Source organism: Cricetulus griseus, chromosome 7, assembly GCF_003668045.3.
Source record: "Cricetulus griseus strain 17A/GY chromosome 7, alternate assembly CriGri-PICRH-1.0, whole genome shotgun sequence".
In the NCBI taxonomy this organism is placed as follows: Eukaryota; Metazoa; Chordata; class Mammalia; order Rodentia; family Cricetidae; genus Cricetulus; species Cricetulus griseus.
In genome coordinates this window covers 10,478,079-10,493,721 of record NC_048600.1, presented here as the reverse complement: position 1 = coordinate 10,493,721, position 15,643 = coordinate 10,478,079, and the positions used below count along the sequence as shown (strand labels likewise).

Sequence of the window (15,643 nt, the reverse complement as noted above, 5' to 3'; positions counted from 1 at the left end):
CAAGGCTATGATTAAGGAGGAACAGAATATAAAGTGGGAATAGGAGAATTTAACCAGTCATGGGAACATCCCCCACAGAAAAGGGTTTCATACTGTGGTCAGAGCTCTGGGAACTAATTTTAACATACTACTGGGATGGCTCTTTAAATCTGGGGGATGCAAATGGTTACATTAATGGAGATGCCAGAACTCTCATGGTACAATGTGGATGTAGGAATGAAAAACATTACAGAAGCTTCAAACACGCTGACCAGAAGACTTTCTGGCTTACTGTGTCCCTCAGAAAGGGCCTGGATGCTGTTGCGCATCAAGGTGATGAAAGATGCCTGGCTTGGGACTAACAGCATCATTGAGAAAGCTCTGAGGTGTTTGTCTCCTAAAAGCAGGACAGGGCTAATGGGAAAGATGTTATAAAATGGGATCCTTTAGCAGCACTGGAGAATAATAGATGTCAGAATAGCAGAGACAACTGAGAAGCAGTGGCAATCTAATTACCCTAATGGGTAGCAAGGTCTAAGTGGCAGCCAGGGGTCTTGACCTGACCTTATGAAGATGGCTGATGGAACATAGCATATATTTTAAGCAGGAGATACGTGGGCAGACAACAAGGGTACTGTCTAATATATAGTCTCAACAGATCAGGGATGAGTAAAAGGGTGGGGTCAAACATCACCCCAATGGAGAATTGTAATCTGTTGCACAATTTCAGGACCTGAGCTTATCAAACTGCAAGGACTGAAGGAGCGACTGTTATACATGAGGATCCAGCACACATGTTTCTTTGTCCATATATATATATATATATATATATATATATATATATATATATATCCACATTAAATAACCACAGACTGGGGGAAGAGAAGTACTCTGAGTTTTTTGAGAAACTTTGGCTAAGGGTTCTAAGTTGATGGGGCCATCTATGATTTCTAAGTATCCTTCCTCCTTTCATTACTCTCCCTTATCTGCTATTAGAATAGAACACTATTGAATTTAGATAATAAAGAAGAGTCCTCACCCAGGTCTGTCTTAGTGGGTCTCCTGGATCCTGTCACCATCCTTAGTGGCCATGTCTCCACTTGCTGAATATGTCACTGGAGTAGGTATACTTAGATGTTGACTGATGTCTCACACAGGTGCTCAGCCTGAAGAGTAAGATCTATTAAAGCAGAAAAGGCTAAACAAGCACCCTCAGAACTGCCCCTTGCTCTCCCCTAACAACTAAGTAAACAAAACCAGTTTTACATCCAAGGGAAGATAACATTCATATGGGGTAGACTTGTGCAGTTTTGCTACAAGGCTGTGCTTATTTTCCTGTTTCCCATCCCAATGTATTCCAAAGGGACCCAGACCTCTTGGCATCTCATTGGTCTACCATATTGAAACATCATGCCAGTCAGGTTTGATTTGTCTAAAACTCAAGTATTTTGGATGCCCTGATGAGAAACATGCATTCCAGAGGTTGGCTAAAGCTCACAGAAATTTAAGAATTGGTTACATGGATGACAATTTTAAATAGCAAGTATTATTCTTTAATAGAGAGATGGAAAAAGATAGGGACTTTCTTCATGTTCTCTCTCTGTTAATTTCTTGTGTAAACTAGAATAGGTAGCAAAACAAAGACAATAGTTGGGTGGGGAGCCTGAAGAAGGAGGGTGGGGAGCCTGAAGAAGCTGTGTGATTAAGGTCAACCTATTACTTGGTGAGCTGAGTGTCAGTTTCGGTAACTTAGTGAGATCCCGTTTCTCAATAAAAATTAAAACAATAGAAAATGGTCTGAGGAGAAGCCAGGTGGTGGTGGCACATACCTTTAATCCTTGCACTTAGATCTCTGTGAGTTGGAGACCAGCCTGGTCTACAAGAGCTAGTTCCAGGACAGGCTCCAAAGCCACAGAGAAACCCTGTCTGGAAAAACAAACAAAAAGCCCAAAACAAAGCATCAATAACAAAAGAAAAGAATATGCAAGGTCCTGGGATCAATCTTGAGTACTGGACAAATAACAAGACAAAGAAAATAATCTTCACACAATGCTATTATTTAGCTCATGGACCTTATTTGGGTGGTTGAAGAGGTCCAGTGGTCTTGGCCCTGTCAAGGCATTTGCTCCCAAATGAAGAACAAGTTTCTGTAGCTTGCATCTTTTACTGCCAAAAGAGCCTAAAACTTGGATGATGTTTTCAGGTTTAAGATCAGCATACTTTGAGTTGTCTACTAGCAGTTCCTGTGGACAGCAGGTACTTACGAAGAGGAGTCAGAAGAGGGGTCAGAACGAGAACTGATGCGGTCCATCCGTCAGTCCAGTCTCTCCAGCTACATTACCTGGCATGTAATTACATTTTAGCACACAAGAGAAAGCTCCAGCAGAGGAAACACTACATACAGCCTCCTCAAGTCCTCCAAGAACTCACAGTAAATCCCTGAGAGGTTCCAGGGGATCGCCACGTTCATCCGAAAACAACAACAAGCCCTAAAAAACTAAGAATTTCCAGAACTATGACAAAAATTAGGTCCATCCTGTAGGGAGACACGGCGTGGTTACGATGTCTTCCTACACCATCCAACCTCATAGGGATAACTGCATTTTGTGTTTGTTTGTTTTAGTGCTCGTGTTCTCCTTTGTTGTATTTTTCATTTTTCTAACACGATTTTGGCACATCTCAAATATTAAACAAAAGGAAAGGAGCGTAATGCTGATTCTGTGCAGGAAGGTACCTTGCACTCCTCTTTAAAAATTCAAGGTCTTGCTCGGTGGTGGTAGTGGTAGTTGCGCATACATTTGACCTAGCTCTTGGGAGGCAGAGGCAGGAGATCTCTGTGAGTTCGAGACAAGCCTGGTCCGCAGAGCTAGTTCTGTGACAGCCAGGGGTACACAGAGAAACCTTGCCTCGGACCCCCCCCCCCGAAAAAAAAAATGAAGTGGGCTGTCCAGGGGAGGGAAAGTTGAGAGCTGAGTCAACACCATTGAATTTGCAACAGTTGGGTGCCAGGAGCTGTGTGGATTTGCCCTTTCATTTAGGGCAAGAAAACAAGGCTTGTAAATTAGTGCCTCGGATTTGTTTTCCATTGGGCAACCTCAAAGGTCGAAGGTGCCTTTAGTTTACGCCATCAAGAACCACCTAGAACCATCTGGAACGACTGGGTTCTACAACTGGCTTGATGCTAATTTGCTATTTGATTTGGGGCGTAAAAAATTAGGCTTTTAAGTGAGCGCTCCATATTTGTTATCCCTTGTGCAGCAACTGGGTTCCCCGGAACAGAGAGGGACCTCCGCTGAGTTCCGATCTGTTTCCCGCCGCTCTACCCGCCTTGCTTTCCTTGCCAGTCATCTGCAGCAGGCCAGACCATGATCTGGGCACGGCCCCTTTAAAGGAGCCTAGACGACGTCAGGGGTCTCTCCGGGTTGCGGAGCAGGGGCGGAGCGCCCCTCTCAAGGGCGTCTACGCAGCCGGGGACGCCTCTGCGTCACAGCGCCCGCAGCCAATCAGGGTGGAGCCTGGCGAGACGCATTACTAAGGCGACGGTCTCGACGCCTCCCCGCTTCGGGATGAATTAGCGGCGGGTTCTGCTCGCAGGTTGTGACCCCCGTGGAGTGGCAGTCTCTGTCCAGTGTCCCCGCGACGTCGCGCGTTTTCTCCGGCGTGCCCAGGGTGCGCGGCCCGCGCGGTGTCAGGTGCGGGGAACATGGCGGCGGTCAGGGGACTCCCCGAGTGGGCGGAGGGGGAGCTGCAGCGTGGCCGCTTTGCCCGAGCGCAGCGCACGCTCCCTCGGGTGGGCCGGGGGGACAGCCCCTCGTGGGAGTTGGGTGGCGGGTTAGGGCGAGCGGCTCTACAGAGGCGGAGGCCTCCGGAGCCGAGCGGGCTACGGGACGAGGGGCGCCCCGTCTGTACCCACGGGCAGGCACCTTCCCGTCCACACCACAGCTTGGCGGCCCCAGGAGCTGCTGGGTCCCTAACGCCACCTAAGGTGTGCCAGGTGCCAGGTCCCAGGGGCACCAAGTTCCCCAGGGGCCGCCACGTGGGAAACCCACGAGAAAGCTGTCCAGGGCTCAAGCTGCCTGTTTGCTGCGGGTGCTGGAGGTGTGCACTAGGTTTCGGTGGCAGCGCCACAGAAGGGAAGGTAGGCCACTTGAGAGGCCGACGACGAGTCTGAATTTTCTGTCCACTTTTTTGAGGACATGCCTCGCTAAGGGCAGGCCTGCCTCTGCTCTGAATTGGTGCGGTAGTAGGCGTGCCTTACCACGCCCACCTGGCAGGTGTAGTCTTTTAGGGTGTGTCTTACGTCTGAGATTATGTTTGACCAGAAACAATAAAGACATTAGGTGTTTTCTTGTGGTTGTGGAGCTGTTTTGTTTTCTCGTCCTTTCTTGCAGCATTAGTTGACTTTGAAGTTCACGTGCTGTATTCCATGCGCTTTGAATGGCCGCAGAGAAACCTGGGTTTGGCAATTCAGTTTAAGTCCACGAAAAGTATTGAAAAAAATGTCGGTGAAGGGATTACCAAGATAAATGCTTCCCATTTATGTCTTCCACTTATTTCGGCAAAGAAATATCTTGTCATAAAAAGTTTAAATAGTTGGGCTACTTAATAAAAAACTATTTTGGTGAAAGGCTTTGCAAAATTTGTGTGTTTAAAAATATTTTTATTTGTGTATGTGAGGCTGCATTAGTTTATATGCACCATGCAAAGTGGAGACTTCCGGGAGCTGGAGTTACAGATGTTTTTGAGTCACCAATGTGGGTGCTGGCAACCCAACCCTGGTCTCCTAAACAGCAGTAAGTGCTCTTAACCATTGAGCTAGAGATCCAGCACTTAAACTTGTGCATTTTTGAATTAGTAAAAGAATTGAAAACTCACAGGAGCACTTAGCTTCAGTCATCAATAGCTGCTGTCACAAGTGCCCAGTGTACATCTGGCTCTGTGATTTCCACATGGCTTCTACCTTTAGGTTGAACAAATGTTGGGGTCCCTCTTTTTTCACCAGGTCTAAAGTCTGGCTACTGCAGATGTCAGGAGGGGGGCTCTTCTAAACTGAATCTGGGGAGATAGGGTCAGTTTGATCTGGGTTTGGAGTTGAGGTTATATGTAGTGATAACTAAGTTGCTTCTTAAAAATACGGTGGTTATGTAACTTCCGTGGGGTGTTTTGTCTCTAAATGGAGATGACAGTTCTTGGCCAAGCAGTGTTCATTGAGGTTTTGGGAGGGGAGCAGTGCATATAAAAGACTTAAAAACAGTGGTAAGAATCGAGATGTTCGATACTCTGCCTGGCAGTGTGTTAAGGGCCTGGTAAGTCTCAACTTAGTCACTCAACACTAGTGTAAAGTGGTTACTTTGCAACAGATGAGGAAATTGGAGCACATTGAAGTTTAAGTCATTTGCCCTAAACTATGCAGCTAGCATTGTGATCCAGTTTGTGACCCTACCCTGCCCCCTTTTCTTTCTTGTACTGAGGATTGAAAGCAGGGGCTTGCACATGCTAAGCAAGTGCTCCATCACTGAACTATCTTCTCTTTTTATTTTGAGATAGGGTCTCACGATTGCCAAGATTAGCCTTGAACTCATTCTGTAGCCCAGGAAGGTCTTGAACTTGGATCTTCTTCCTGCCTCAGCCCTCTGAATAGCTGAAATTATAGTCCTTGCCCCACAAGGCCTGGCTCCTGTGTTCTTCCATACTGTCACTATATGCAACCCTGATTAAATTCTTTGAGAAAATAATTTGTTGGATGACTTTAAAAACATACAAACAAAAGCTGTGTAATCCTAGCACTTGGGAGTTTGGGGCCACCCTGGTCTACAAAGCCAGCTCCAGGACAGGCTTCAAAGCTACAGAGAAACCCTGTCTCAAACAAACAAACAAACAAACAAACAAGCTAGTTTTAGTACAGTTCATTGCTAAGCTATACTAATAATTTTCTTAAGTTTTTGTCCCCCCCCCCCCTTTCTCTTTTGAGACAGGATTTCTCTGTGTAGCCCTGGATGTCTTGAAAATTACTCTGTAGAGCTGGCTTGACATAAACTCACAGAGATCTGCCTGCCTCTGCTTCCCGAATGCTGGGATATTTTCTCAGTCTTTATAGAAAAAAATGACATAAATAGAAGTGGCTGTGACAGTCATTTTTCATTAACTCTTTCTGGACTCTTGCTGCCTTTGTGGAATGTAAAATTAATTCCTCATCTAATCCTTGAGTTCAAGGAGAGGCCCAAGTCCAATCTGAAGATGAGGGGAAGGGATAGATGATTAACTTACAGTGTGCCATGCACTCAGATGTAACAGTATAGATATAGAGAATTGTGGGAACATGTGCTGGGATGGGCCTAGCTCAGTGAGGAAGGGAGCTAAGCAGAGCTGGAGAGACACCGGCTTCCAGAAGTGCACAGGGGGGAATTCTGTCAAGTCAGGATAAAGGGAGAGTGTGTATCCTTTCAGGGAGAGAAACAGGAAAAGTTAGGTCCAGGCTGTGGATTCTCGGCTAAGACTGATTTTATGCTGTTGGCAGTAAGGATTTCATAAACAATTTAAATCTAGAGTTACGCTAGGGTTCTTTTCTGTCAGATGACTAATCAGAGTTCCCTGGCAAGAGGAACCTCAGGTGAGAAAATGCCTCCATCAGATGGCCTGTAGGCAAGTCTGTAGGTCATATTCTTGATTAATGATTGATGTAGAAGAGCCCAGCCTGCTTGTGGGTGTTGGTGTCCCTGGACAGATGGTCCTGATTTGGATAAGAAGGCTGAGCAAGCCACGGGAAGCAAGCCAGTAAGTAGCATTTCTCTTTGGCCCCTGCTTCAGTTCTTGCCACTAGGTTCCTGCCCTGACTTTCCTCAGTGACATACTGTGACAGAGTTGTAAGTCTAGATGAACCCTTTCTTCCTTAATTGGTTTTGGTCATGGTGTTTTATGGCAGCAGTAGAAATCCTAACTAAGACATGGAGTAATGTGATCAACTCTTTGTTCTGCTTGTTTGTCTATTTATTGAGATTTTGAGGCAAGGTCTCACTTTATAGCTGAGGTTGGCTTGAGCCTTGCTATGTAGATGGCTTCAAGCACAAGGTTATCATGTGTTAGGATTACAGACTAATACAAAGTTCCATACCTCGGTATGTTCTGGAGAGGTGTCTGTGGTAACAGAATGTAAAGGAGGACCAGTTAAGGGCAGTTTCATAATCTGGGCTTGGTATACAGCCTGGCCATGAGCTGGGGCAGAGCTGAGGTCAGATTCCTTATGTTTAGAAATCAGAATAGAATGTGAGGTGGATTGGGTGTGAAGAGCAGGAAGGTGTAAGAGGCAGAGGTGGAACTCCTACAAAACAAAAGTTGTGTATTTTATAACTAATGCTTGGAAATTGGAGGTCCTGTTGACTAATATAAGGAGAGGTTAGTGATTCTTTGTGAGGTTTCCCCTTGAGATTGTTTTGAGTGAAATTATTTTTCTGATTACTTTCTCAGTGAGGTGTTTTTTGTTGTTTTTTGTTTTTGAGACAGGATTTCTCTGTGTAGCACTGGCTGTCCTGGAGCTCATTCTGTAGACCAGGATGGCCTTGAACTCAGATCTGCATGCCTCTGCCTCCTAAGTGCTGAGATTAAAGGCTTTGCTCCCCTGAGTTTTTTTTAATTGATGTATGAAAAGCTACAGGTTCTTGTGTGGTTTTGTGTCTTACTGGAAAGGTTTTTCAGAGCTCAGACTTGTCTTATGGAATCTTTCTGGTTTTCAATTGTAAGATCATATCTGCAGTAGGTATAGCTGAGCTGCTTTATTATGAGTGTCCCTTTTGTTTCTTTCTCTTGCCTTATTTCTCTATGATCTCAAACACTATATTGAATAAAAGTAGTGAGAATGGATACTTAGGATGTGAACATACTTTGTCATTCAGCCAACCATAGTAACATTTGTTAATTTGTGTTTATAAGTGAAGAAACAAAATTGATTGCCTAAGGTTACAAAGTTTGGAAATGTTTGCAATTCTTTCTCTCTAACCTCCTTCCTTTCAGAAACTAGGAATATGCAGAGCCATGTGCAGTGATATGTGCTGGTGGTCATAGCACCTCAAGACTGAGGCAGGAGGATTGGTACTTTGAAGCTCCTCTGGTCCACATGGTGAATTCCAGCTCACTCTGGGCTACATAATGAGACTTATCTCAAAAAACCAAAACATACACACACAGCCAGGATACAGAACAGTTTTCCCATAAGGCCTCATTCTGTCACCTTTGATGGACATGTTCCTTCCCTTCCCTGACTTTTGACAAGAACCAATCTGTTTTCTGTTTTTACAGTTTTGTCACTGAAGGAATGCTATTCTAGTGGATTTAAACAACATTCAGTCCATGGGATTTGGCTTTTTTCCACCCCCCCTTTGGCATAATTCTCTCTGGATTCATTGTAGTTATGCATGTTCTTTTCTCATCCTTGCGTTCCTTAGTCTCTCAGCACTCCTTCATAGGGATGCACACACTGAAGGGCATCTCTGTTATTTCCAGCGTTTGGCTCTTAGAAACAAGCTGTTATGAACATTTGTGTATGTTTTTATGTGAATGTAAATTTTTATTTCACTGGAGTAAATATGCAACAGTGTAATTGCTGGGCCATATGGAGGTTGTGTAGCTATATGGGCTTATTTCTGAGCCCTCAACTCTTTTCCCTGGATCTGTTTGTTTTTTCATGTCAGTACCACACTATCTCCATTGCTGCTGCTTTGTACTCACTTTTGGAAACAGAACAGGAATCCTATTTTGTTGTTTAAAAATAATTTCCCATTCCACTTTTTAAAATTATTTTTCTGTGTGCGTATATGAGTGTTGTGTGTTGAGGTCAGAGGACAAATTTCAGGAGTTGATTCTCACAAGGGTCCCAGGAATCAAACTCAGGTCATCAGGCTTGGCAGTAAGTACCTTTACTAGCCATGCCATCTGGCCTGGCATATTTGTTTCTTCATTGATTATTTTAAACTTAGTTTTAGTTTCTTACAGGTCTGGATAATTTTTTGTTTGTTTAGTCTCACTCTGTAGCCCAAGCTGTCTCAGAATTTACTAGGTAATCCAGGCTAAGCTGGTCTAATCCTTCCACATCTACTTCCAATGTGCTGGGATTGGTTACAGGGTTGTGCTACTATGCCAGGAAGTCTATATGAATTTTAGAATGACTTTGTCAGTTTTTACAGAGTACGTGGCTGGGGAATCTGTACAACCTTCACAATCAATTTTAAAACATTTTCATTATCCTAAAAATAAGGATGCATGTGGCATGTTCATTAGTAGTGACACTTGTGCTCTCTCCCAAACTCTCCTTTTCTCTCAGCAGCTATGGTCTGCTTTTTCCTCATTTTGTGTATTCTAGTCATTTTGTGTAAATGGACTGATGATATATTGTGTCCCCCTCTCTCACTTCCTCCATCTGTTCTCCCCCCCCACTTTTTGGCATAGGGTCTATATTTATAGCCCAGGCTAGTGTAGAACTCAAACTGTGTAGCCCAGGCTGGCCTTGAGCTCATGGTTATTATCCTCTTGCCTTAGGTTCCCAAATGCTGGGATTACACATCATCTTGCCCAGCTTTATCTGGTCATTTTTGATTGGCCTTTTTTCACTTAGCACAATATTTTCAGGGTTCCTGTGCAGTATGTTTATTACTTTTCTGTTGTTGTGACAAAAACAATGTGACCAAGGTAAGTTATTTAAAAAAATTAATGGGGTTTATAGTTTCATAGGGTTAAGAGCCTATTATGGTAGACAAAGGCAGGACAACAGGAACACTCAAAAGCTCACATTTTAATATGCAAGCAAGAGGGGGGGGGCTCGGAGGAAGAGTGCACACACTGGGAATGGTGCATTCTTTTGAAGCTTCAAAACCCACCCCCAGTGAAACATCTTCTCCAACAAGGCCACACCTCCTTAACTCTCCCCAAACAGTTCTATCAACTGGAGAACAAGTATTCAAAAAAAAAAAAAAAAAAAAAAAAAAACATGAGCCTTTGGAAGATATTCTCACACCACCAAACATGGTGTAATATAACAGTACTTAGTTTTTTCTATTGCCAAACCATCTTTTATATGGATAGTGCCACATTGTGTTATTGTTGTTGTTTTGTTTTGTTTTGTTTTGTTTTTTTGAGAGAGTTACACTGTGTAGCCTTGGCTGTCTGGCTGGCTTCAATCTTGAGATGGGCCTATCTCTGCCTCTGTAATGCTGGTATTAAAGGTGTGCACCACCATACCTAGCCTGCCACATTTTATTTATCTATTCATCAGCTGGTAGACTGATGTTGTTTTGCTTAGTGGTTATTTGGAATAATGCTGCTGTGAACATTCATGTACAAGCTTTGTCTAGGTTTATGTTTTCATTTTTCTCTTGGTATATACTTAGGACTAGGATTGGTGGTTCACAGGGTAATGGTGATAAACTTTTTGAATAACTACTAGACTATTTTCCAAACTGGTTGTATGCATTTACTATCTCACCAGTGGTGTGGCTGGGTTTCCATTTCTTAGCATCAATACTTTTTTGTTTGTTTGTTTGTTATAGTTATTTCATCTGGAACTGTCCTTGTGGTCATGATCAGAGGCGTGTTACAAATCTAGTTGCTTCTTTCAGGCTGACAGTCAAAACACATGTCCACAACAAGTAATATATTGTTCTCAAAAGCCATTTTTTTAAAAAAAATATGTTGGTATGTATGATTGTGTACTTATTTTTCTTGGACATTTTAGTATTATGTATTGCATTGATTGCTGATTATTGAACAGCTTTGCTTCCTGAATTAAAAGTTTTTAATATCATTGAATTCTTTTTCAAATGTTTTCTGAAGGTTTTTTGTTTTTTTTTTTTTTTTTTTTTTTTTTTTGTGTGTGTGTCTGATACTTTTATACTGTTTTTCTGGTTTCTGCTTTGAGGTAATACTAGTTTTGTCAAACATTTGAGACGTGCTTCCAATTAATCTGTTTTCTAGAAGACATGGTAAAGAGTTTTAATTCTTTAGTCCTTTGATAGAATTCTCTGATGAAACAGTCTGAGCTAGGAGATTTTTTTCAGAAGCCTTTTAGATCAGAGTTGAGTTTCAATGATCATTATGGGGCTATTCAGACTCATCGTTTCATTTTGGGTGATTAACCTTGCTTAGTGCTTTTGAGGAATTGGCCATTGGCACATGGAGCCAATTCCTCATTCCTGCTAGGCCATTGTAGGTCAGTGTCACCAGGCTGCTTGAATTCAGTTGATATGATCATGTCTCATTACTGCTCCCCAAATGGTCTCAGTTGACACCTTGGGTCAGGGTCATGGCCTTCTTGCTTACTCCTGGCATCAGTGACAGCTTTGACTGTCTAGATGTCTCTTCTGGTATCATCCTAATGGAGAAGAATAGGTGCATGTATTTATTTGGACACTTGGTCTCCAGTTGTCACACAACAGGAAATGTCATAGAATCTTTATAAAGCTGAGCTTTGCTGTAGGAAGTGTTTCAAAGTTTGAGGACAGATTTTGAGGATTTATAGCATGGCCCTATATCTTAGAGTTCCTATTGCTGTGATAAAACACCATGACCAAAAGTAAGTTGGAAGAAGATGTTTATTTTGCTTACACTTCTGTATAACAGTTTGTCACTGAAGGAAGTCAGAACAGGAATTCAAGACAGAAGGTAGAAAAGGAAGCAGAGACTATGGAGGAATGCTACTTACTGGCTTGCTCCTCATGGCTTGCTCCGCCTTCGTTCTTACACTATCCTGGACCACCTGCCCAGGAGTGACACCACGCACAATGGGCTAGGCCCTCCCACATCACTCATTAAAAGGAAACCATTAGCAGTTTCTTCCCATGGTATTTTTCTTTAAAATTTTTATCTATCTATCTATCTATCTATCTATCTATCTATCTATCTATCTACCTACCTACCTACCTACCTACCTACCTACCTACCTACCTACCTATTTATTTATTTTACCACAGTAACACATAGGTACCTCATATAGAAATTGGGGTGTTGCTGTGACAGACTTGACCATGTTGTTTTATAGAGCAGTGCAGAGAGTGAGTCCTCACGGAATGCCTAGGGAGCTGCTGACAGCTTGGTGGACCTGGACATTTTCTTCAGGGAGAGGGAGTCAGGAAGGACTTCGTTCCTCAATGTAGAGTCAAGCACTAGAGTTTTCTGGGCAGTGTGACTGGGATTGGAAAGACAGTTCGAGTCTTCTTGCACTGACCTTTCTTTCTGACACCTAGTGCTTAAAAGGGTTTCCTTTAAGGACTTTCTGGGCAGAGGGCTTGGAAGGTGGTGGGTGGTAGTGGGATAGCACTGGTGAATTCCAGGGCTGGGGTAACTTCAATGGTAGAGCATATGCAAAGCTCTGGGTTTGGTTTCTGTCATTAGGGGAGGAGGGGAAAAAAGTTGATTTAGAAGAGGGAATTCTCAGAGGCTAAGGAATTAGCTTGATTGTTATGTAACATTTACATACTTCGGAAAGTGAGTGTCTGAAGTAGTCTAGGCTGGTCTTGAACTTGTAGCCCTTCTGCTTTAGCCTTCCCAGCAGCAGGGGTTACAAGCCTGTGCCACTTGATTGGCCCAATTTATGTGACTCTTGCAGGGCATATTGTCTTAAATGACATTGTTGGCTAGTGTCATTAGCTCTTAAAGCAGTGGGAACTTGTGGGAGGGCCTTATGTGTGTGGGTAGCTGACAACTGACTGGTGATATCCGTCCAACTCTACGTCCTATCTGTTTAGTGTCCTTCTGAAATCCTTAGTCACCACTTTCTGCCTCAGTGTGCTGAGCTAAATTTATTCTCACTCCCATATTCCATTTCCTGCTAGGGTTTGTCCATTTTTGTGCGTTTAATTGTCCTGTCTTGAACTTTTGTATATGATTTTGGCATGTCTCCCTACTTTCTCTACTGTTGCTGCATTTGTAAGATGTAGGCTCCCCCTCTTCTTTATACTTGCATTATTTCAGTAGTCTTCAGGTTGGTTTTAAAAATAGTAACTCCCATTTATCACATATTTGATAAACTGTATCCGATCTTTCTCTGTTTCTTGACATTGGGCTTAAAAAATAAATTAAAAAAAACCTTGAAATTTTCTGAATGGTAAGAATATCTTTTGTTATCTCTAGTGTCTTGATTACACTGGGAATTTGTGCTAATGGTCTGTGTATCAGAAAGACCAAAATGAGAAGTTTGGAACTTTCAGCAGCTCCCCTCCCCCAAATGCATGCTCACCCAAGTCTCTGAGAAGGGGACAGGAAACTGGATACTGAGTTTAATTAGGGGGTCCATGATTTAGGTTGTCATATTTAGGTAATGCAAGTCTGGAGCAGTGGTGAATGTGTTAAGGTGCAAGGCCATTGACACCTGGATTTCCTGAGAGGCTTGAGGCTTTGTGTTCACTCTCCCTCTTCCAGACCTTTCTCAGTGCATCTCTTCCTTCCATTGAGCTGTTCCCGAGTTGAGCCTTGTATAGCTGTGATTGTTTGATTGTTTAAGTATTGTGCTTTCACACAATTATTATAGTGAATTACTGAACCAGAGAAAGAATTTAGAGTAACTAGTGTTTGTGGTTAAGTGGGCATTAGTGTAGCAAGCCTGGAGATATCTGAAGTAAGATGGTTGTTGGATTTCTTGCTCTTTACCTTGTTGGATCTGATTTTACCTCCAGGCAGTGAGTGTCAGAATCAAATAGAAATTGTAGGGCGTCTGGCTGGTGTCAGTGTAGTGTGTGCACCCTTTCAGGTATTGTGGGCTGTGCTATGAGCATCATTTCATATGGCACCCTAGGAAGGTAATGACTGCTTTTATCTCCCTTGTGCCTTTTGTAGGGAAGGTGTAGCCATATTAGTTCAGGGCCACAGAACTAGGGGCTGTTGGGAGAATTCCATGCTTTCTGACCACAGACCTCATTTCTTCACCTTTGTGTTGAACCAACAGCTGTTCTTGCTTTAGAGATTAAGACCCTTCTCTGACCTGGCAGTGTTTCTTTTGATTTTTTGTTTTGAGGCAGGGTCTGCTTTGACGCCCAGGCCATACCTGTACTCCTAAGTGCTGGGATGGCAGGAATGGGCTACAGAGCTTGGCCATCATTTTTGAGCTCAGGAACTTTTCCGTTGCTCCCCTATTGCAATACTCCTTAGGCAGCCATTCAAGGCCAGAAGTGGTAATATTGCCCAGACTTCATATGGAGCAAAATAAAATAGCTGTTGTATTTTTGGGTAGACCACTCCATTTTGTGTCTACAAGGGGTGTGTTAGGGATGGAATATGTGAGCTCTGGACCCTGGTAAAATGTAATGGGAGGTCAGAGTATAGGAAAAGCAATTTGGTATAAAAATGGCACATACTGACCATGTGAGTAGTTATTGGACAAGCAGCTTCATGGAGCAGGGCTGTTTGAGTTTGTACTCTAAAGACTGTAGGAATTTGAGATCTGTGGCTGGGCAGGCGATGCTCCTAGGCAGGAAGAATGTGAGGCAAGGGGATTGAGGGGATTATGGATTAAAGCTGATGGCAGAGACTGCCTTACATTATCTGGAGGGAACCTTTTCTTGAGCCAGGATATGTTTTCCTACCAAAATGAGTCTTGAAAAGCTGTGCTATGTTTTTCCAGCTGCACGTTTGCCAGATCTTGGTCCTTGTCCTCCTTTTAAACATACTGAAAGCTGTTTTAGGGTTAACCATCGATAAGGTTGGGTGAATGTGTTAATCAGTCACAGTTTTACTAAAAACAAGGTATGAAATACTATGGAGGTTCACCTTTTTATATGTTACCTGAGCTTGTCAAAGGAAACTTTAAGTGAGAATAGTTCAAAAACTACTTTTAGTAGTGAATCACTGAGGTGAACATCAGAATAGGCAGTCTGAAGAAGGAAGCATTCTTTAGATTGGTTAAGTGTCGTAAGTATTTTAAGCCTTCTGTGTGTAAACACACATTGTTAGCCCTGTGTAATCAATTCTCTTGGCATTCAGAAGGGTAGGTTTGTGGCATCCTTCGTGATTCTCCAGAGCATAAGAATTTACTGCTGGTCATTTGTCCTCCTGCTTTGAAGACACAAGGAACTTTAGTTGATTTTTGTTTGAAGATTAGCTGTGCTGTGTAGTAACATTTATACACTTTGGGAAAAATTATATAAAGGACACTTAAAATCCCATTATTCAGGTAATTGATAACCTTATTTATGTTGTGTAATTTTTTAGATATATGACTTTGTACCCACTTATATTACCAGGATCTTTCCTGTACAATTTTTTTCTCCCATTGCCTTCTATTAATATATCAGCATCATGTATAGAGTTTAGGAGAATTTCTTTCCTTTGACTAACAATAGAACCATTTATTTACAGTTTTGTGAGTTGCTCATTTTATTTCATTGATGGCTGTCTAACTGTAGCTTCACTGTTTAAAACTGACACCACAATACTCCTTTACACAGCTGTTGATCATAACTTAGCATTTCTCTATTTTAATTTTTTTTTTGTGTGTGTGTTATGTGCACATAAGTGCAGGTGCTGAGAGAAGCACTGGTTGCCTTGGGGCTAGAGTTAGAGGTGATTGTGAGCCACATGACTTGGACGCTGAACTCTGAAGAGCTATAAGTACTCAGACTGTTGAGCCATCTCTCCAGCCCCCATCTCTGTATTTTTGGACATTTTACTCTTTTGATTTTCGTATGCA

General features: G+C 42.7%; 1 protein-coding gene across 2 annotated transcripts in view; it reads left to right on the top strand.

Moving 5' to 3' along the window:
* The first annotated feature begins 3,487 nt into the window (after nt 1-3,487).
* Lclat1 (lysocardiolipin acyltransferase 1) overlaps nt 3,488-15,643 on the top strand; it is a 119,970-nt gene continuing 107,814 nt past the window's right edge. Inside the window, exon 1 of one of the 2 annotated variants that reach the window (XM_027424407.2) lies at nt 3,488-3,671. The gene's annotated coding sequence lies outside the window, so the exon portion shown is untranslated. The remainder of the gene's footprint in view (nt 3,672-15,643) is intronic. The other variant, XM_035447593.1, reaches the window with a different exon arrangement.